The sequence below is a fragment of the Meriones unguiculatus genome, chromosome 3 (assembly GCF_030254825.1).
Source record: "Meriones unguiculatus strain TT.TT164.6M chromosome 3, Bangor_MerUng_6.1, whole genome shotgun sequence".
Taxonomy (NCBI): domain Eukaryota; kingdom Metazoa; phylum Chordata; class Mammalia; order Rodentia; family Muridae; genus Meriones; species Meriones unguiculatus.
In genome coordinates, this window is record NC_083351.1 from 109,896,248 (window position 1) to 109,920,079 (window position 23,832).

The window sequence follows — 23,832 nt, forward strand, 5'->3', positions numbered from 1 at the left end:
TACTAGAAGGAAAACTTCAATCTAACGAAATCAACTACAACCAAGAAAACACAGGACATACATAACCTCACAACAAAAAAACAAAAGAAAACAAGTGCACAAACACACTATCACCACCAACTCCACAATAAAAGGAACTAACATTCATTTGTCACTCTTATCTGTCAATATCAATGGACTAAAATCTCATAAAAAAGGACACGGACTTAGAGAACAGTTGCAGAAAGAGAATCCAACATTCTGTGTCATTCAAGAAACACAGCTCTGCAACAAAGATAAACACTATCTAAGATTAAAGGACTAGAAAACAAATCCAGAAAACAAGCTGAGGTAGCCATCCTAATTTCTTTTCTTTTTTATTTTTTTTTACATTTTAGTGTAGTTTATTTATTTATTTTTACATCGATTACATTTTATTCACTTTGTATCCCAGCTGTAGCCCCTTCCATAATTTCCTCCCAATCTCAGCCTCCCTCCCTCTTCTCCCTCTATGACCCTCTGCCAGTCCACTGACAGGGGAGGTCCTCCTTCCCTTCCATCTGACCCTAGTTTATCAGGTCTCATCAGGACTGGTTGCATTGTCCTCCTATGTTGCCTGGCAAGGCTGCTTCTCTCGCACGGGGGGGGGGGGGGAGGGGGGAGGAGATGTCAAAAAGCCAGCCACTGAGATCATGTCAGAGACAGTCCCTGTTCCCCTTACTAGAAAACCCACTTGGATAATAAACAAGAAACAGGACAGGAGCCTAACATAGAGGGCTTCTGAAAGACTCTTCCTAGCAGTGTATCAAAGCAGATGCTGAGATTCATAATCAAACTTTGGGCAGAGTGCAGGGAATCATATGAAAGAAGAGGGAGTTAGTAAGATCTGGTGAGTACAGGAGCGCCACAAGGACTAAATATATCTGGACACATGGGTCTTTTCTGAGACTGATTCTCCAACCAAGGACTTTTCATGGACATAATTTAGAACCCCTGTTCAGATGTAGCCCATACCATCCTAATTTCTAATAAAATAGATTTTCAACCAAAATTAATCAAAAAAGATGAGGAGAGGCACTTCATTCTAATCAAAGGAAAAAATCCATAAGGTGGACATCACAATCCTGAACATCTATGCCCAAAATACAAGAGCACTAGAATTCATAAATAAAACTTTATTAAAGCTCAAATCAGACATCGATCCCAACACCTTAACAGTGGGAGACTTGAACCTCCACTCTCAGCAAGGGACAGATCATCAAGATAGAAATTGATTAGGGAAATAATGACACTTTCAGAGGTTTCAAATGAAATGAACCCAAGAGATGTCTATAGAACCTTTCACCCAAACTTAAAAGAGTATATACCTCCTTCTCAACACCTCATGGAACCTTCTCCAAAACTGATCACAAAGTCAGACACAAAGCAAGCATTAACAGACATAAGAAGATTGAAATAATCCCATGTATCCTATCAGACCACCATGGACTTAAACTAGACCTCAACAAAAACAGAAATGACAAAAAGCCTACACATGCATGGAAACTAATCAACTCTCTACTTAATGAGAGCTGGGTCAGGGAAGAAATAAAAAAAGAAATTGGAGTCTTTTTAAAATTCAATGAAAATGATTGCACAACATATACAAATTTATGAGACATAATGGAAGCAGTTCATAGCAGTAAGTGCCTTCAAGAAGAAATTTGAAACATCTCATACAAGTAATATAACAGCTCACCTGAAAGCCCTAGAAAAAAAGAAGTAGACACAACCAAGAAGAGTAGACAGTTGGAAATAATCAAACTCAGGGCTGAAATCAATAAATTAGAAACAAATAAAATTATTCAAAGAATCAATGAAACCAAGAGCTGATTTGTTGAGAAAATCAATATAGACAAACCCTTAGCCAAACTATAGAGAAGCTATCCAAATCAGCAATATCAGAAACAAAAAAGGGGACATAATGACAGACACTAAGGAAATCCAATCATTAAGTCTTACTTCAAAAACCAATATGCCATGAAATTTGAAAATCCAAATGAAATGGACAATTTTCTTGATAGATTCCATTTAACCAAGCTAAACCAAGATGAGGTAATTAGATAAAACAGTCTTATATCCTCCAAGGAGATAGAAGCAGTCATCAAAAATCTCCCTTCCAAAAAAAAAAAAGGCCAGGGCCTGATGGTTTCAGTATAGAATTCTACCAAACCTTTCTAGAAAAACTGACGCCGCCAATAATCTTCAAACTCTTCTACAAAACAGAAACAGAAGGAACATTACCAAACTCATTCTATGAGGCCAAAGTAACCTTGATAACTAAACCACACAAAGACCCAACAACAAAAAAGAATTTCATGCCTATCTCTCTTAAGAACATTGATGCAGAAATACTCAGTAAAATACTCACAACCTAAATTCAAGAGCACATCAAATACCTTATCCACCATGACCAAGTAGGCTTCATTTCAGGCCTGAAAGGATCAGTCACTGTATAAAAATCCATCAATGTAATCCACCACATACACAAACAGAAAGAAAAAAAAATGATCATTGCCTTGGATGCTGAAAAAGAATTTGACAAAATCCAACACCGATTCAAGTTTTAGAGAGATCAGGGGTACAAGGCACATATCTAAACATAGTAAAGACAATATACAGCAAGCCTCTAGTAAACATCAAACTAAATGGAGAGAAACTTAAGTGAATCCCACTGAAATCAAGGGCAAGGCAAGGCTGCCCAAACTCTCCATATCTCTTCAACATAGTACTTGATGTCCTAGCTAAAGCAATAAGACAACTAAAGGAGATCAATAGGATACACATTGGAAAGGAAGAAATCAAAGGATCATGATTTACAGATGATAAACAAGATAGTATACCTGAGTGACCCTAAAAATTCTACCAGAGAACTCTTTCAGCTGAGTAACATCTGTAACATCTTTAGCAAAGTGGCTGGATACAAAATTAACTAAAAACAAAACAAAACAAAGAAACAAACAAAAAACAGTAGCCCTTCTCGATACAAAAGACAAAAGGGCTAAGAAAGAACTTAAGGAATCAACAACTTTTACAATAGCCAGAAATGATATCACATACCTTGGAGTGACTCTAACCAAGGAAGTGGAAGACTTGTATGAAAAAACCTTCAAGTCTTTGAAGAAATAAATTGAAAACAGTATTAGAAGATGGAAAGATCTCCCATGCTCATGGATTGGTAGGATTAACATGATGAAAATGGCCATCCTACCAATAGCAATCTACATATTCAATGCAATTCTCATCAAAATACCAACAAAATTCTTTACAAAACTAGAAAGAATGATTTTCAACTTCATATGGAAAAACAAACAAACAAACAAACAAACAGAATTGCTAAAACAATCTTGTACAAAAACAGATCTTCTTGAGGTATTTCCATCCCTGATTCCAAGCTACACCATATAGCAACAGTAATAAAAACTGCATGGTATTGGCATAGAAACAAAATGGTGGAACAATTGAATCTAATAATCTAATAGAAGACTCAGGGAAAAAAAAACCCACACACCTACGGATACCTGATTTTTGACAAAGAAGGCAAAACTAAACAATGGAAAAAAGATAGCATCTGCAACAAATGGTGCTGGTCTAACTGGATGTCTACATGTAGAAAAATGAAAATAGAGCCAAATTTGTCAACCTGCATAAAAGTATAAAAGGCCAAGTGGATCAAAGGCCTTAACATAAAACCAGACACACTGAACCTGTTGGAAGGAAAAGTGTGAAAGAACCTTGACCACTTTGGCACAGGAGACAACTTCCTGAACAGAACACCAACAGCACAGGCTCTTAGAGCAACAATCAATAAGTGGGACCTCATGAAACTGAAAAGCTTCTGTAAAGCAAAGGACACTTCTACCAGAACGAAATGACAGCCTACATACTGAGAAAGGGTCTTCACCAACCCTATATCGGACAGAGGGTTAATATCTAGAATATATAACGAACTTAAGGAGTTAAATACCAACAAACCAAGGAATCCAATTAAAAATGGAATACAGAGCTAAACAGAGTGTTCTCAATAGAGGAATATTGAATGGCAGAGAAACCCTTAAAGAAATGTTCAATGTCCTTAGTCATCAGGGATATGCAAATCAAAACAGCCCTGACATTTTATCTTATACCCATCCAATAGCTAATATCAAAAACTCGAGTGACAACACATGCTGGAGAGGATGTAGAGAAAGGGGAACCCTCTTCCATTGCTGGTGGGGATGTAAACTTGTACAGCCACTTTGTGAAATCAATCTGGTGCTTTCTCAGAACATTGGGAATAGTGCTACCTCAAGATCCACCTCTACGATTCTTAAGAGTATATCCAAAGTATGCTCAATTATACAACAAGGACTTTTGCTCAACCATGTTCATAACAGCTCTATCTGTAATAGTCAGAATCTGGAAACATTCTAGATGTCCCTCAATGAAGGAATGTATACAGAAGTTGTGGTACATTTACACAAAGTAATACTATTCAGCTATTAAAAACAAGGAAATCATGAAATTTGCAGGCAAATGGGGACTAGAAAACAGCATCTTGAGTGAGGTAACCCAGAATTTATTATTCTTGATTAATTTTTATAATCATACTGAGTGAGGTAACCCAGAAACAGAAAGACGGGTATGGTATATACTCACTCCTACATGGAATTAACCATATAATATAGGATAAACATACAAAAACCTTTACTCCTATCGAAACTAAACAATAAGGAAGACCCTTGAGAAGATACTCAATCTTCATTCAGAAGGACAAATGTGATAGACATTGGAAGCAGGAGAAGACAGGGAACAGGACAGGAGTCTACCTAGTCAGCCTCTGAAAGATTCCACTCATCAAGGTTTTGAAGCAGAGGCTAAGACTCATAGGCAAAATTTGGGCAGATTGCAGGTAATCTTATGAAAAACCTCGAGGGGACAGGAGCTCCAAAAGGAGACCAATAAAACTGAGCCATGGTTGCCCTGAAGACAGTGATACCCCAACCAAGGACAAAGCATGGAGAGGATCTCAAACCTTGCCTTAGATGAATCCAATAGACTTAGTCTCCAAGTGGGTTCTCTAATAAGGGGAACAGAGGATTTCTCTGGCATTGACTCAGTGACAGGCTCTCTGATCGCTTCTGCCTGAGGGTGGGGTGTGTGCAGCATTGCCAGGCCACAGATAAAGACAATGCAACCAGTCCTGATGAGACCTGATGTGCTAGTGTCAAATAGGAGGGTAGAAACACCTTATCTATCAATGGACTAGGGGAAGGACATAGGGGAAGAAGAGGGAGGGAGGGTGGGATTTGTGGAGAGGAGGGAGGGAGACACATCTGAGACACAAACTGAACAAATTGTAATACATTTAATAATAAAAAATTAAAAGACAAAAAAATTGTAGAATCAAACTTTAACATGGTTTATTATACATTTTTCTAGACATTCATGTTTCTTGACAGAAAATTGAATCTAGTACCCATCCAGAGACAATATGGAGGGTGGGATCAATTTATAATGTGTTAGAGGCAATCTTCACATGGTAATTTGATTTTTATGTTGGAGCCATGTTTATACGCAAAAAATATATATATAAAATCACACAATTTAAGTATGTTATGTCTACTAGTTCTAAAATTTGACATTAGTAAATTTGAATAAAAATTTTCTACTCAGTACCTGATAATTTTTTCCCTTTTCATTAACCTCAAAGGACTCACATGCAGCTAATTAAAGACATAAGCTTGCCAACATTTTCTATATTTAGGGTCTGAGCCTGTCATTATACCAATGAGGAAAATTACTATACCAGACAGACTTTCCTAAGAATTTTGGGTACTTGGAGCATGACCATAATTCTGAACTTTAACCCTGTCTAATTTCAGGTAATATGCAAAAAAAGAAAGAAAGAAAGAAAGAAAGAAAAACATGAAAACAAAACAAAAAATCCCAGAACACATAATTGCGCTGCAGTCAGTGTTTCCTAAAGAATCTAAGGGAAGATGGAAAGATTAACATCACCATGTCTGCAGAAACTTTTTCTCAGTCTTATGCTAAAAGAACAAAATGGGCTCCTGTGCTTGCATTCTTGTTTTTCAGCCAGTGACACCGTCCTACAGAGTTAGGAATTTGTTGTTGTTAAGGTTTGGTCTAGCCAGAGGAAATGGCTTGTTTATAGGAAGCTTTAAAGACACAGTGATAGCCAGGCTCTGATACTGGCCCAGGCTCTCTTCTCTCTTTTACTGCCTCAATCAAAAGCCAATTATACTACCATGGCTTCCCCACAGTAAGAGACTTTATTTGATGCCTATTAGCCAGAATAGATATTCCCTCCTTTGCATTGTCCTCTGGGTATTTTTTCACAATGAGAAGAGTCAATAATACACCTCAGAGTTGCAGGTTGTGAGAGACCAAAAAGATTAAAAAGGGATGAACTATGTGGGTGGATAAGTCTGTTGATGCCCTGAGGGGAAGGACCGCCTTACTGCATTCTTTCCCCACCTACTAGAGATAACAGTTGCTAGGAAACTGGCCCATTCCCCCTAGGGAGGGACACCAGGTCATTATGGTCTGGGGACCTTCCTATAGCCAATCAATTCAAAATGTAGCATTTTGACCAATAGATGCTTGCCAGGCAGGAATTGCCCCTGCCTTGGGCATGCTGGGAGGGACCAGAATCTATAAATCACCCAACTAACCTGGGGTGGAGAGCTCAGCTCCCACCGCTTAGGCTGTGGGGCTGTGTAGCCCAAGCTGCAGCTTGTAATTTTCAATAAAGAGACCCTCATGTGTTTTGCAACGGAGTCGATTCCTGGAGATCTTTTGGGGGCTCGCGAACTGGGTATGACAGTTGGAGCCGCTGTTTCTCTGTAGGAGCTTTGTCTGAGGCCATTTGCCTTCACACCAGCTCCACCGTTCCTAAATTACTTAAAATTTTCTGTTTGATTCTAAAGACCTTGAATCTGGTTCCAGAGACTTGTCAGTTTCCCATCTTACTTCTATCCACTTTGAGTAAGTTCCTGCAGAGACCAGTGACTGACCAAGGAGTGAGTATTCACTCTTTCTTCTCTGAGCATGGGTCGGTATGCAAACTCCACTGCAAACTCTGTCTATCCTGTTTTCTCATGACCAACAGGCCAGTGATGAGATAACCCATTATTGCATGTACCATTAAGCAAGAACATTTCTCTTATGATGATTAACATTAATGACATAATATTAAATTGTAAAGTGTATCATACTTTCAGATAATAAAGAATAAACACATTTGGACTTAAATCAATTATGAGTGAATGTTTGGATAATTATTCCAAGAGTATTAGTATATAAAATGTCTCCTGAGCAGAGTTTTAAATTAGTTATGAGTGAATGTTCAGGTAATTATTTTAAGTGCATTATTATGTAAAATGTCTCCTAAGCAGACATCTCCTTTAGTTTGGACTAGTACGTAAACCATACACATTTTTGAGATTATCATTTGTTGACTGAAATATGTTTTTGATAATTATTTATTGTGTTATTTTATGCTTGTGAATGTTTTTGCCTGAGCCATCACTCAGGCCCCTGATTTAAGTACTATGTCATAAGAACTGTACTTTTATCTTTAATCAATTTCTGGTGAATTTATTTGTCACTTATTTGACAGGAATCAACTGAGTAACATACATACCTCAGATCCTCATAGATTTCCTAACACAAAGAAAGTATTTACAGTTCCTAGTGTTCTTGTTTTCAAATTAACAGCAGGCTCATGAATAACTGGTTATTAGCATTGGTGGTTAATCACAAACGCAAATCTTTAGAGAATACTCCAGTAACACCCACAGGAAACATTTAAAATGTTCATCAACACAGTTTTAGTGACAAGCTGTAGAGTTTAGAGTAGGGTCACTCAGGTTGGAACTGTGTATCATCAGATGATAGGATTGGAACATGACCTTGAAGAAATGTTTATGTTATGATTCATTTTATGCATCAGCCTATGGAGATAAACAACGCTGCTATAAATGATCATGGTATGTGGCCAGAAAACACAGTACATATACATGAGATTGTCAAAAAATAATTTATAAATAGAAACAAAATAGAATTAAATGAGTGAAACACGTAATAAACTGATATAATTGCCTCCCATATTCAAACACATGTTGTCACAGTCCTAATGAGATTTGGTAAGATAGACCAATGGGTAAGAGTTCCTGTTGCTCAAGTTTAGATCTGCATAGAGAATATGGGTCCATTTGTCTCATTCTGAGCCTGGGCTCTACTCTCAAAATATTTTTCAGTTTATTTTATGTTTCTTGAAATTATCATTTTCTTTATAACTGAATAAATTTCATTGCGTATGTGCATCACATTTTCCGTGTTCATTCATCAGTTGATGGATATATAGTTTGGATCCATTTTCTAGCTATTGTGGAAAGAGCAGCAATGTACATGTATGAACAAGTATCCTAGTAGTTGGATATAAAGTCCACATGTCAAATGTTTAGCGATGGTATGGCAAGGACAGATTGTGTTTCTACTTCTAGTTATTTGAGGTACTTCCACAATGATTTCCAAATTGTTTGCATTAGTTTGCATTCTGAAAATAGTTAAGTTTTCCCATTTCTATATATCCACAATCAGCATTTGTTGACATTTTGATGACATCCATTATGACTGGGAGGTGATAGAATCTTAAAGTAGCTTTAATGTGTATTTCTCTGGTGGCTAACGATACTCAATACCCTTTTAGTGTTTCCAAGCCATTTGTCTTTCTTCTTTGGGGCTCTCTATTTAGTGCTATAGCTCAAATATCTCAATTTTTAATTTGGTTGATTGTTTTTTAGAAACTGCATCATCTTCCTCTGTGGCCTGACAAGGCTGTACTCTCTAGCGGGAGGCAATCAAAGAGCCTGCCATTGAGTTCATGTCAGAGACAATCCCTATTCCCCTTACTAGGAAACCCACTTGGAAACTGAACAGCCTATGGGCTTCCTCTGAGCAGGGGGTCTAGGTCATCTCCATGCCTCAACATTCCTAAGTAAAACACATTTGAAGCTCTTTCACTATTATGGCATATTATATACAGATATGTAAATTTCTATATTAGGAGTCTAAGAATAAAAGTTATTTTCAGTCATAGGAACACACACACACACACACACGTATATTTTAATAAGAAGACAATTTGTTAAAAGAGTATAGAAGAGAGAAAAAAATAAGTAGATGACAAATTGAAGAACAGGACCGGGAAAGTCAAGGCATTTTATAAAACTCTGGAACTTAAATAGCCAGTAGAAAGAATGAAATAATGACAAGAGAATGTGTTTTTGTGTTTGTGTGTTCATGAGTCTTAGGATTTAACTGAGGCTTTTGTGCATACTATTAAGTACTTTAACACCAAGCTTAACACCAAACAACTGCTTATCAATTTTTAAATTTAAAAAATTCTCAGAAAAAATAGTGTCATCTTAAGTTATAAAAAGAATGTATGACTGACTCCTGCCACCCCCCCAAAGAAACAACTTACAAAAACACAGACTGCAGAAAGTTGTATATTATTTATAACATGGGGGGCTGCCTACATCATTCAAGGTACTGTATGCCAATTATACAGTGTTTTTACAATGTTACTGGTATTGCTGGGAGGAACTATTAACCACAAAGAATGAAAATGTCAGCTTACTTCCCTTTTGTTCTTAGATACAATTAGGACAAGTAAAAGCTCATTAACAGACACTTTTATAAGAAAGCAAATAAATACACCTTCCTCATTACAAGTAAGTAGGACATAAGTTATATTGATTATCTAAGCAAACAAATGAATACTCAATAAATAAGCGTAAAATGCAAATTAATACAGAAAAGGGTAGGCCTCTTCAGTTTTAGTAGTGCTATTTCATTCTCTGAACCATTTCATCAACTCAAGCAGGATTTACTTAATTAAAATATTATGTAAAGTGTTATAAAACAATACATAATTAAAACTGAAAAACATGTGGAACTGATTTCAAACTCACCACTCTACCAGTGTCAGGAAGCAATACAATGATTTCTTTTGGGGCTGCACCTGGTCACTGCTTGAAATTGCCTCTCTCTTGGTCACAAATCAATACCACTTTCTTTCATTCATCAGTGATTGCAAGGCTTTTCAATAATTCTAATTTTAAAGAATGATTGCAGCAAGTATAGAGTAATTGATTGTTTAAAGGTTACTGCTAAAATGAACACAAAGGTAATTTCATTGTTAATGAATGAGTTTATTTGAAGCGTCAAGCATTTTTCCTTCACAAACTTTAAGTTATATGTCTCATGGTGCGTGACAATGCAATGCATGTGAACACATATGTACAAAGCATGTACATGGGTCTTTCCAATAGTCAACCATAATGTTTCACAAACTGCAAATTTATAATGCTCAATTAAAACACTGTTTAAAGAAAAAGTGGTTTCTTTAATGTTTTAAATGGTTATAAGTGGATTAATGAACTATGCCACTACTAAAAATATTTCAATAAATTTTATATATTTCTTTCAGCAATGTGTACACTTTATATTCTTCCCTTCCAATGTTGTCAGTTTCTTTATTCTTTAATTTTTATTTTTAAAAATTTATTTTTTGTGTTTTATATATTAGAGCATTTTTACCTGCATGTATTTATACTCCCTGTTAGAATCCTAGAACTGGAATGATCATGAGCCATCATTTGTGTGCTGTGAACTAAACCAAGATCCTCTGCAAGAGCACTACGTACTCATCACTACCAAACAAGGCTCTAACTCCTGAGTTACCCTTCTTTTTTGTAATTTTTATTTTTTTTAATTATTATCATTTATAATAATTTATTCAATTTGTATCCTGACTGTGACCCCCTCCCTCATCTCCTCCTAATCCACCTCTAGCTCCTTTTTCTCCCCCTATGCTCCTTCCCTTGTCCACTGATAGGGAAGGTCCTTCTCCCCTTCTATTTGACCCTAGTCTATCAGATCTTATCAGGAATGGTTACATTGTCTTCCTCTGTGGACTGGCAAGGATGCAAGCCCCAGAGGGAGGTGATCAGAGAGCCTGCCACTGAGTACATGCCATAGAAACACCCTGCTTTCCTTACTAAGGACCTCACTTAGCGACTGAGTCTATGGGTTAAATCTGAGCCAGGTTTTTAAGTCCTCTCCAGTCATTGTCCTTGGTTGAGATACCAATCTCTTCAGAGACTGGAGGGCTCAGTTTTAAAGAAGCTAAAGAACAAGTAAAATACTAGGGAAGATGCTCAGTCCTCATTCAGAAGGGAAAACGGAATACACATCGGAAGCAGAAGAAAGGGAACAGGACAGGAGCCTACCACAGATGGCCTCTGAAAGACTCTACTGATCGAGGTTTCAAAGCAGAGGATGAGACTCATAGCACACTTTGGGCAGAGTGCATGGAATTTTATGAAAGAATGGGGAGATAGAAAGACCTGGAGGGGACAGGACTTCCAAAAGGAGACTAACAGAGCTAAGTTACCCTTCTTAAGAAATAAAACGCTGCAGGTTTAGAAGATTACTTATGTAGCAGTAGGTTATTAAAAAGCTAGGACTTTCAGACATGGGTAACTCTTCTCCCTGGTTTGTGGCTTCTCTTTATATTGGTATGCTTCTTTCTGTGTCTCTTATCTTCTGTCTACCTCTCCCTCTGGACACCCCTTCTTTTGGTCTATCTGGTCTTTTTTTTTTTTTATTTTGTTTTGTTTTTTGTTTGTTTGTTTGTTTTGTTTTCTCATCACCTATCTCTACCACCATCTCTACTGAGCTCAGTTTCCAAGTTTCCATGTCTAGCCTATAATTACAGATTATCATTGCAAAAATAACACACAGAAGAACAGGCCCTAAAAGATAAGAATGTACATAAAAATAATGTATGTGTCTGTCTATAGGTGGTGAGTAAATGTTAATGTCCTCCTAAAGTCCACTGTTAAGTTGTCCACTAGATGACATGGCAAGTAATTATACCTGTGCTTCTGAATAAGGGTGGTTCTCTTACAAGAGACCTTTCATGATTCCTCTACAAAGCAAGCAAGAGAACAGTCACTTAAGAATCAAGAAAAAGGTTGTAACCAAGGCTCAAACTTGTAACCACATTAATATTTTAATTTTTAGAGTTCAGCATAATTAACACTACATTTGTAGTTTATCCAACATAAAGTCTTCTCTTAGGACTGCCTAAGCGAACTAACTCAATGTTCTGAGTTAGTTCAGAACCTCACACATTAGTTGACTGCAATCTTGAGTCATCTCTGGGTATGAAGCCATCTATTTGTTAGAAATAATAATGTATAGAATAAATACTTGGTAAAATCAATATCAGCATAATCTGGTAAAGTTTTACATGGAAGTCAATAATACATGAGCATATAAGCAGTTTTTCTTTCTTTTTAATTTAATTTAATTTAATTTTTTTATTTAATTTCTTTTATTAAAGTTATATTTCCTTAGTGTGTTAGGCTTGGATAAAATTTATTTGGCTGTATATCCATTCCAGAATCTGTCACATAAATGTTTCTATTCACAGTGCAACATTTCAAAGCATGTGGGCTGAACTTTCTACTGAACTTTCAGTAGAGTAATTAGCCTGCCTGTGTGACTGAATTCTCTATCTTGATTTGATAAGCATAGCACTATCATACAAATGTATAATAGAAATTAGTTTCATATTTAGAATAGAAGTAATTTATACCTCATACATTACCCTGTAATGTTTTTAATTAATTTTTTATTTTTTGTATTAATTACAGTTTATTTACTTTGAATCCCAGCTGGTCCCACAGTGGACCTCTGCAAGGCTCTGCCTTGCAGACGATTAAAGCAGATGCTGAGACTTATGGCCAACTCTTGGGTAGAATGCATGGAATTTTATGAAACAAGTGGGAAATAGTAAGATCTGGAGAGGACAGGAACTCCACAAGGAGAGCAACTGAACCAGAAAATTTGAACACAGGGGTCTTTCCAGAGACTCATAATCCAACCAAGTACCATGCATGGAGATAACCTAGAACACCTGCACAGATGTAGCCCATGGAAGTTCAGTGTCCAAGTGGGAAGAGGGACTGACTCTGACATAATGTGATTGGCCTGCTCTTTGATCACCTTTTCCTGAGGGGGGAGCAGCCTTACCAGGCCACAGAAGATGACAATACAGCCACTTCTGATGTTATCTGATAGACTAAGATCAGAAGGAAGGAGAGGGGGACCTCCCCTATCAGTGGACTTGGGGAGGGGCATGAGTGAAGAAGGGGGATGGAGGGTGGGGTCAGCAGGGGAGGAGGGAGGGGCTTATGGGGAGATACAAAGTGAATAAAGTGAAATTAATAATAAAAATAAATAAAATAAAATAAAATGAAAATCCCTCCAGGCCACAGAGGAAGATGATGCAACCAGCTTTGATAAGACATGATAGGTTAGGGTCAAATAGAATGGAGGAGGTCCTCCTTTATCAGTGGACTTGGGGGAAGGGCAGAGGGGGTAGGGAGGGTAAGTGAGACTGGGGAGAAAGGAGATAGGGGGCTGCAGCAGATATACAAAGTGAATAAATTGTAGTAAATAAATAAAAAAATAAAATAGAATAGAATAAAGAAAATTCCTCCTTCAAATATCTTATATAAAAGTCTCTCTGTGTAAAAACATTTGTTATGTATATTGCATGTATAATCATATATAATTTTTATGATTGATAATTGATATGAGTGGGTCTAATCTGGATGGGCCAAAGGTGGGTGGTGACACCTCAAGTAGGTGGTCCTGAGTTGTATGAAAAATCAGGTTGACCCAATTATGTAGAAGCAACCCCGGAACCAGCACTTTTCCATAGCTACTGCTTCCTTTCCTGATTCAAGACACCTGCCTTAAATGCCTGCTCTGACATGCTTTGATGAAGGAATATGATGTGGAAATGTAAGAAGAAATAATCTCCTTCCTTCTCAGGGTTTTGTTTTGTTTTGTTTTTGTCATAGTGTTTTATCATAGCAATTGAAATCCCACGTTAAAAATATTTATTTGTTGAGTTAATAATTATAATCTTAAATATATAAGATATTTAATGCACATAAGGCATATTTATAGACTTAAAATTTCAATAATTTATGAGTGAATTTCAAAATTTTGCTTACTTCTTATACATCATAACTACTAGAATTCTGTGAGTAAATGCTAAACAATGGTGTGGGATATTTGATTAAGTCTACATGCTTTATATAAAAGTAAAGGAATTAAATCGGACTGAGGTTTTTGTTTTTGTTTTTAAGTAAAAATGGAGACAAATGTATAGGTCTAACTTCAGAATCACTGCTCTTACTCCATTCATTGTGATGAATCTAAGGACATGGGAAACAAATTGTCAATAAAGAAAGTAAGACTCCTACTTCCAATGTCCAACTCATTTGTCTTTCTTGGTGAGGACTGATCATCTTACCCTGGAACCTCCTTCTTGTTTAGCTTCTTTAGGTATACAGATTTTAGTATATTTATCCTATCTTATAGATCTAGTATCCACTTATAAGTGAGTATATACTCTGTGTGTACATACTTTCTATTTCTGGAATTTTCTAGATCCCACCATTTGCCTGCAAATTTCTTTATTTCCTTGTTTTTAATTGCTGAGTAGTATTCCATTGTGTAAATGTACCACAGTTTCTGTATCCATTCCTCTGTTGAAACAGGACAGGAGCTTACCATAGAGGGCCTCAGAAATACTCTACCTAGCAATGTTTGAAAGCAGATGCTGAAACTCATAATCAAACCTTGGGCATAGTTCAGGGAATCATATGAAAAAAGCGGGGGAATAGTAAGACCTGGAGAGGACAGGAGCTCCACAAGGACCAAATATATCTGGGCACAGGAGTCTTTTCTGAGATGGATTCTCCAAGGACCATGCATGGATATAACCTAGATCCCCTCCTCAGATGTATCCCGTGGCAGCTGAGCATCCAAGTGGCTTTCCTAGTAAGAAGAACAGGGATTATCACAGACATGAACTCAGTGGCTGGCTCTTTGACCTCCCCCCACCCAGAGGGAGGAGTAGCCTAGGTAGGCCACAGAGGATGACATTACAGTCAGTCCTGAAGATACCTGATAAACAGGGGTCAGATGGAAGGGGAGGAGGACCTCTCCTATCAGTGGACTTGGAAAGGGGCAGGGAGGAGATGAGGGAAGGAGGGGGGTATTGGAAGGAATGAGGGAGGGGGCTACAGCTGGGATAGAAAGTAAATAAACTGTAATTAATATGAAAATTAAAAATAAAAAAAATAGGACTCATGTTTCACTGCTCTCTTAGGAAGCCTGGTTGTATCCTAACTACCAGAGCATTCTGAAATATATGTGAATCCATCAGTTCAGAATAAATGAAAAAGTGAATTAAAAGATTAGATAACTTATCCCAATTTGAATTGATCATAAGGGGATATGACTCTAACTATATTATATATTGTGAGCCTGTAATTGAGACAAAAGAGATGAATAAAAGATTGGATCATATCATTATTATTCTCACTAAGCATGAGATTTAGGCTGATAACTTTGAATAGAGATTTTGAATTAAAGTCATGGAGCTTTTTAATTAATTAATAATGTACAACTATAGCTTTTACTAGAATGGTGAGTCTTCTCTTTATGAAATGTAAGCAGAATGCAATGAACTTAGATAAAATGTGAAACTGCATACAGGGGATAGGCATCAGAATAATGTAGCATATTGGTTTGCAGAATGTATGGTGCTACAGTGACTTTCGATACAGGACATTTGTGAATTGGATTCATACTGTGAGATTTAAGATAATTCTAAGAAGGCAAGATGAAGAGTACATGCTGTACCAAAGTTACTAAAGGATTTATAACTACAATGGAGACTTAAGTCTAGGTCACATGGTATATAATTCTGAAGAGATTTATGTAACAGATTTTCCATTGAATTCAGTGGAAGTGATAAAAAGAGAATATGAACATTATGTGAAGCTGCCATTGTACAGGAGACAGAGAAGCAATGTTTTAAGAAACAGGGATGACATATTATAGATATAATATCATTAAAGGAACAAATATTTTTGTGTTAGGGCATGCATTTAATAGCAAAGAAAAAATGTAATGGGTCAAATTAGAGCACCCAATAAAATCCAAGAAATAATCTGCTACATTTTGAAATAACATGAGTCTTTATGCAGTTTTCATAATGATAAAGAAATGGAAACTAAATTATAACAATGAATAAATTAAAAGTAGGAATGGACTCAATATATGCAAAGGTTACTTGGATAACCTTGGTTGTTCACTTATATAAGAGATAGACTGCTAATTTTGTCATCTTTATTAGGAGTAATTAGTTAAAACTAAAAGTAAGGGAATTATAAATACAGCAGCAGTGAACATGGTTGAGAAAGTGTCTCTGTAATAGCATGTAACAATCTTTGGGTATATAACAAAGGATTGTATAACTGCATCTTGAGGTAGACTGATTTACATCTTCCTGAGGAATCACAACACTGATTTCCACAGTGGCTATATAAATTTGAACTCCTACAGCAATAAATGTATGTTCTTATTGCTCCATATGCTTGCCAGCATGAGCTATCACTTGGTTTATTGATCTTAGCCATTCAGACCAGAGTAAGATAAAACCTCAAAGCAGTTTTAGTTTGCATTTCTCTGACGACTAAGGATGTTAGACATTTCTTTAGTGTTTTTCAGCCATGTGAATTTCCTCTTTTGAGAATTTTCTGCTTAGATCTGTACCCCATTTTAAAGCGGAGCTATGTGTTTTCTTGATATCTAAAGCTCTTTATATATTTTTGACAATAGTCCTCTATTTGATGTAGAGATGGTAATTTTTCCCCCTTTCTGTAGTCTTCTGCTTTCTCCAAATGACAGAGTCATGAAGAAGCTTTTCAGTTTCAAAAGGAGTCACTTATGGTTGATCTTTGTGCCAGTGCTAAAGGTGTTCTGTTCAGAAAGTCTTTTTCTGTGTCATGAGTTTGAAAGCATCTTCCGCTTCCGCTGTGCTATTAGGATCAGTGTATTTGGTTTTATGGTAAGGTCATTTGGTATAGAGTTCTGTGCTGTGTGTTAAGTATGAATCTCTTTGCATTCTTCTTCATGCAGCCATCCAGGTTAATCAGCACCATTTCCTGGATATGTTGTCTTTTTCCAGTATCTTCTGCATCAAAAATCAGGTGTCCATAATTATTTGGGCTTATGTCTGGGTCTTCATTTTGATTCCATTGATCAACATATTTGCTTTTGTGCCAATAACATGCTGTTTTTTTTTAATGTTTTAACTTTTTTTAATTTTTAAATAATTTTATACATTCACTTGTATCTCACCTGTAGACCTCTCTCTCTTTCCCTCCCAATCCTCCCCTCCCTCTCTCATCTCCTCCCTGCCCCCTTCCGAGTCTACTGAGAGGGGGTGTCCTCCTCTGTTTCCTTCTGGCCCTAGCTTATCAGGTATCTTCAGGTTGGTTGCAATGTCCTTATCTGTAGCCTAGCAAGGCTGCTCCTCCCTCAGGTGTGAGGGGAAGCTCATGACTTCATGTCAGAAACAATTCTTGTCCCCCTTACTAGGGAACCCACTTGGATACTGAGCTACCATGGGCTATGTCTGAGCAGGGGTTGTAGGTTATATCCATGCATGGTCCTTGGTTGGATAAACAGTCTCATAGAAGACCCCTGTGCTCAGATATATTTGGACATTGTGGGGCTCCCTATCCCCTCTAGGTTATACCAATTCCTCCTTTTTTCATATGATTCCCTACACTCTGCCAAAGGTTTGGTTATAGGTCTCAGCATCTGCTTTGCTAGGGAGAATCTTTCAGGTAACTTCTGTGATAGGCTACTGTCCTTTTTCTTGTTTTCTCCAATGTCCATGCTGGTTTTATTACTGTAAGTTTGAAATACAAATTGAAGTTGAGGATAATAATACCTTCAGTATTTTTTTTTCAGAATTTTTAAACTACCCTGTTTTTTTTACTATTATGATAAAATTATTTTAATATACATATATATGTGAAGAATTGTGTTGAAACTTTAATGAGAATTTGATTGAATTTGCAGATTTGTTTTTGCTTTTCTTGTAGAATGTCTATATATATTCTACTGATCCATGAGCATGGAAGCTTTTTTTTATCTGCTGAGGAACTGAGGAAACCAAGATGCCCCTCAACAGATGAATGAGTAATAAAAATGTGGTACATTTCCACAATGGGGTATTGCACAGCAAGTAAAAAATTAAATCATTAAATTTACATGTAAATGGATGGAGTGAGAGAAAATGTAAAATTAATGATTTTTTCTCTGCCTTCCCTAGCTCCTGAATAGTGACACAGAGAAGTTTATATTTATTAAAAGCTTAAGGCACTGTAGCTGGGCTGATACCTTACTCGCTCTCTATCTGGCACCTCCTTCTTCATCGTGTTCCAGTGGTGACTCTTCCTTTCTCTGGACCCCACCTGAGACCCTCACTGGCATCAGAAGATGAGCCTTAACTCTTCTGCCAAAGCTATAGTCTGTTCAGCTCTTTATTAATCAATCAGAACCTGAATGATGGAGAACAATTTTTATACCATTCTGAGATATAGGGCTGCTCCATAAAAATGACAATCTTAAGGTCTGACCTGAATACATCTCCACTGATACAGAAATCTCCATTTAAATAAAGCAGAGACAGTTGTTACACAGTGTAAAAAGACACTAACCCAACAAGAAAATCATCTTGGCCGAGTTAACTCAGACCCAGAAAGACAAGTAGAGTGTGTGTTCATTTATTTGAGCATTTTAGCAGTTAAGTCAATGATAATCAAGCTACACCCAACAGAACCACATAGTTTGGGTCTAAAGTGAGGGACTAAGAAACATATCACTAGATCTCCCTAGGAAAAGAAAATAGAATGGATAGTTACAGGTAGATTGGTGGTGGAAATATGAGAGAAGGATCAGGTGGAAAGGAAAAGGAAGGAAGGAATAAGGAAAGAGAAAAGCAAGCAAAAATTAAGAGCCATTTGTAGACTAGTATGAAAACCTAACAAAAGAGAAGCTTCCTAAAATATACACATATATGAAGGTGATCTAAATGAAATCTCCAAATAATTAACGATACAGAGCCCCAGTAAATATCTCTAGTGGTCTAATGAAGCAACCCCTTACAAAACTGGCTCACAATTATGTAACGTTTTAGATGAAGAGTTTCCATGGAACCCCGGAAGAATGCAGGCTGTTGCCAAAGGCTATAGATTGCACACACACACCCCAAACTAGTGAAGACTCATTGTTGAAGGCAACATCTGCACAAAGTATTAAACATGAAGAAGTAGAAACAGTGCCAGGCCACTGAGGAGGACATTGCAGCCAGTCCTGATGAGACCTGATAAGCTAGGTCAGATGGAAGGGGAGGAGGACCTCCCCTATCATTGAACTTAAGAGAGGGGCAGAGAGGAGATGAGGGAGGGAGGGTGAGATAGGGAGGGAATGCGGGAGGAAGCTACAGCTGGGATACCAAGTAAATAAAAAATAAAATGCAAATCAAAACGACCCTGAGATTTCACCTTACACCCATCAGAATGGCTAAGATCAAAAACTCAAGTGACAGCACTTGTTGAGAAAGGTATCTAATGCTCACTGGTAACCAATAACTTAATTCAATATGTACACTTTTTAAACATTTTAAATAAGATTTGTTTCATATTTCTAAGTGTAAAATTGTTTCATGTCAATCAGAAGAAATAAAAGTGATAAAGTTGGTTGACTATTAAAAAAAAAACTCAAGTGACAACACATGCTGGAGTGGTTGTGGAGAGAGGGGAACCCTCCTCCACTGCTGGTGGGAATGTAAACTTGTACAACCACTCTGGAAATCAATCTGGCACTTTCTCAGACAACTAGGAATAGTGCTTCCTCAAGATCCAGCTCCTAGGCATATACCCAAAAGAGGCTCAAGTACACAATAAGGACATTTGCTCAACCATGTTTGTAGCAGCCTTATTTGTAATAGCCAGAAACTGGAAACAACAGCCCCTCAACTGAAGAATGGATACAGAAATTGTGGTACATCTACACACTGGAATATTACTCAGCAATAAAAAACAAGAAAATCATGAAATTTGCAGGTAAATAGTGCGAACTGGAAAGGATCATCCTGAGAGAGCTGTCCCAGAAGCAGAATGACACACACGGTCTATATGCACTCAAATAGACATATAACATAGCATAAACCTACTAAAATCTGTGCATCTAAAGAAACTAATCAAGAGGAAGGACCCTGACTAAAATGCTCAATCCCTATCCCAAAAGGCAAAGAGGATGGGCATCAGAAGAAGAAAACAGGAAACAAAGTTAGGAACCTGCCACAGAGAACCTCTGAAAGGCTCTGCCTTGCAGACCATCAAAGCAGATGCTGAGACTTATGGCCAACTGTTGGGCAGAGCGCATGGAATCTTATGAAACAAGTGGGAAATAGTAAGATCTGGAGAGGACAGGAACTCCACAAGGAGAGCAACTGAACCAGAAAATTTGAACACAGGGGTCTTTCCAGAGACTCATAAACCAACCAAGTACCATGCATGGAGATAACTTAGAACACCTACACAGATGTAGCCCATGGAAGTTCAGTGTCCAAGTGGGTTCCATAGTAATGGGAAGAGGGACTGATTCTGACATAATCTGATTGGCCTGCTCTTTGATCACCTCCCCGTGAGGGGGGAATAGCCTTACCAGGTCACAGAAGATGACAGTGCAGCCACTCCTGATGAGATCTGATAGACTAAGATCAGAAAGAAGGAGAGGGGGACCTCCCCTATCAGTGGACTTGGGGAGGGGCATGAGTGAAGAAGGAGTAGGGAAGGTGGGATTATGAGGGGAGGAGGGAGAGGTTTATGTGGGGATACAAAGTAAATAAAGTGTAATTAATAAAAGTTAAAAAAATAACTATATAGCTGTATATAATATATATGTGAACAATATATAATATAAGTGTGTATGAATAATTGATACATTTTTCTACATGGTTAATAAAATAAGTCTACATGATCGGATAAAAAATAAAATTTTAATTTAAAAAAAAAGAAATAGTGCCTAGGAAAGACCTGTAACTTTTTAAATAATATCTTCATTGACTCAGCTTTGCTTCTCCTGGCTCCTCTCACCAACTGTCTGCTCAATGTGCTAGATCAATCCACTCTCAACTGTCTCTTACCTTCACTATGTTCAGTCTCCTTTCTTTTTCTTTCTAGTTCTTTTCAATCTTCTTTCTTCTTACATCAACTCTTTTCTGTCTCCAGGAACCTTCTCTTGCCTACTCCTCCCTGCTACTGTTCTCTCTTTCTCTCTCCTAACTCTCACCTTCTCCTCTCTTTTTTTATCCTTTCCTTTTTTTGAGATATCTGAGAAACAACTGACACTAAAAGGGTCATTTAAAGAACCAGGCACATAGAATAGCTCATATTGCATAGAGGTCTATAGGCTGAAGTCTTTGATACAGGAAGGTTCTCTGCATGCTACCAAAAGATAAACGTAACACTTAAACCAGCTACAAAACCTCTGCTCTCTGTAGCAAGCTATGCTAGTACAATGGTGGCACAAAATCTGTGGGAGTAGCCTGGTTTGACTGTAGGCCCACTCCACAAAATGGGTCCCTTAACTTGGGTAGTCAGGAACCTGAGACTAAACAGCCCAGGATTCTAGGGCAAAACCACATCTTATTTTCTTAGAAAATAATGGTAAAGTGACACCTAATGACATTCTGCTATCCTCACAGATCAATGCCTTCCTCATCCATCATCAGAGAAACTTCCTCTTGCAGCAGATGAAACAAGTACAACAAATAGAGATACAACCATATAATATGCAGACAGTGAGAGGCAGTAATTTATAGTTAACTCATTAGTTTTTATTTTGTCTTAGTATGTTTTACTGTAGTATAATTTATTATTAATGCCATGGAAGCCACTTTGTCTTCCAATAAGAGACAAAAAGAGGTAAGTATGGACTGAGGACTATATGGGGAGAAGATGGGAGTTACAAAGAAAGGGGAAACTTCAATCAATATACATTATCTGAGAAAAATGAATTTTCAATAAAAGAAAAAAGCACGAGTTAAAACTACAAATTAATAACCATCCATATTCAATAAAATTCTTTCATATGTAAAATAAAATAGTGGATTAAGTATCATTGTCAGCTGAGTTAGTCATTGTGTTGAGAAGGAACAATACAATGTTGGTTTTCCTGGATGGTGGCAAAGAAGCATTTGTGTTAGGAAAGCTATTCTCCCTTAGGCAAGTTGGGTGAAGCTGAGATGACAGCCTGTGATACTTGTTGAGACATGTCTAACAAGAGAAATATAGGGACTGAAACAGTCATCTCTCTACTCGATGATCTCTGTGAATATTGCCGTTGTAGAATTGCGATATTTATAATATGCTCCATTGGAAATTTTAAGAAATAGGCAAGTAAACTTAGCGTTTGCAAGGGTTTTACAGAAATTAATGACATTTTTAAATGAGATAAGTATACACCTAAAGAAAGGTAAAGCTTGATACCTGGAGAAAAGTAGAAAAGCAGAAGTATAAATGACTTTAGTTGGAATGAACCTGAAAAACAAATTAACTTGTGGTAATGATAGACTGCAGCAGTCAAAGAGAAAGAAACAAATTAATCTAACAGGCACTTGAAATGAAAAAGGGAAATGGATTTTAGAGTAGGTCTGCTGTTCACTAAATTCTGAGTCTAGACAGGAAAAGGATGCTCATATACAAGAAAGGCAATGCACTCCCATGAATACTGATAGGTAGAGAGGGGCAGCAACAGCCTGAGACTCCTTAGGAGATATTCCTCCAGGTTTCAGAAATTTGCTAATGTGTATGATCTCAAATGCATGTGCTCCACAGAGAGAAAGAGCATGGCCCTCATTTTGTACACTGGGGTCAAGGTATTAAGTTGGCTAGAATTTTTACAGCAGACAAGATTGAGATCGGGCACATTCAGGGTTGTATGGCAGCTATTTCAGACATGGACTCAGTGGTTGGCTCTTTGATCACCTCCCGTTGTCGAATTGGCCCAACTAGGCCACCGAGAAAGAGGATCCAGCCAGTCCTGATGAGACCTGATAGGCTGTGTTCAGATAGTAGGGGAGGAGAACCTCCCCTTTCGGTGGACTAGGGGAGGGATATAGGGGGAGAAGAAGGAGGGAGGGTGTGCCCGGGAGAAGATGAGGGAGGGGGCTACAGGGAGGAGATGAGGGAGGGGGCCACAGCTGGGATACATAGTAAATAAATTGTAATAAATAATAATAATAATAATAAAGAGAAATCTATAAAAAGGAAAAAAATTTAAAGCATATCTTTCTTCATGTTCAGGGACTAGAACAGACTCCAGGATGTTCTACATAGTCTGTTCCCCTCAACATCACAAGGTGCTGTATTCTCAGTACTGTGTGTGTGTGTGTGTGTGTATTAACAAGTTATGAAAAACTAGTGCATAAAAATATCAACAAAATCAATACTGAAAGAATGCAGCAACCACACTTCTTAAATCAAGGTACACTAAGGTATTGATGTTCTTGTAGACAAGGTGATAACTTCAGGATTCTTAGAAGCAGAAGATATACCAGTGCCAGTTTAACATGGTAGGATGTGCTCCAAGCCTGAAATGATAACTTCAAGAAACACATTGGCTTTTGGATCATTTCTTCCTGGCATCACTGCCTTGCTTGGTCTCAGGGGACGTGGGTATGCTCAGCCCTGATGTGACTTGATATGCTGGGGAGGGTTGATATCGGGGAGGGAGCCTCCCCTTTTCTGAGAGGAAAGGGAGAGGGGAAGGAGAAAAGAGGAGAAGGGG